The sequence below is a fragment of the Plasmopara halstedii genome (genome assembly GCF_900000015.1).
Source record: "Plasmopara halstedii genome assembly, contig: Scaffold_322, whole genome shotgun sequence".
Classification (NCBI taxonomy): Eukaryota; Oomycota; class Peronosporomycetes; order Peronosporales; family Peronosporaceae; genus Plasmopara; species Plasmopara halstedii.
In genome coordinates, this window is record NW_020187243.1 from 523,383 (window position 1) to 524,167 (window position 785).

Genomic DNA, 785 nt, shown 5'->3' on the forward strand with positions numbered 1-785 from the left:
ACTTTGGCGTCTTTCTTCGCTGTGAGCAGTCGCATTGACTGTGACGTAGTGATCGTCGTCTTGAACGTCTGGTTTAGTCGCTCCATAACATGGTTCAGCGTCGAGAGCTGGCGCCACCATGTCTCGACCTGCTTGTTGTAAAAGCGCTCGGCCGTGCCACTCAAGTAGTGACCAACCAAGTCAGTCTTCACGTCTTCTGCCCAGTCAAAACCACACGCATCTTGCGCGTACTGAATCTGACGCATGAACGTCCGACCCCAATCCAGAAACCCGGGGGCCCAGACCTCGGTACAGCTCCATTCCGTCAAACTTGCAAATCGTGAGCCTGCGCCGCCGCTCATCTGGTACACGCATCGCTTGCTGTGCGACCGGCTCCATTCGTTGCACGTAGTCCTGTGCCGCTGCGAACTGTGGTGAGCGGAACTGGATTTGCTGTAACACTTCGCCGCGCTGAGCGCCCCGTTCCGACCGTGTATGTTGTCTTCCTGCCTCATGCGTACGCTGCATGTATGCGCGGCCTTGGCCATCCCTTTGCTGCTCGGGCGAATGACCTAGCGCGTCGATGCCCCCTCGGCCATTGCCAATGGCGAAATGGAACATGCCAGACTCAATTGCTCCGAGCATACGCTCGTCCTCGTCTCGCTTCACTTGCGAGGCCTTCATCTGCGTTTTTCGTGCTTGAAGATCGAGGAGCGTGGCGAGAATCCTTGCGTTGCCGCGTCGCTAATTCCATGAGCGGTGGGCGTGGCTTCCACAACTACTGGAGACGCTGTGGCCCTGTCGTG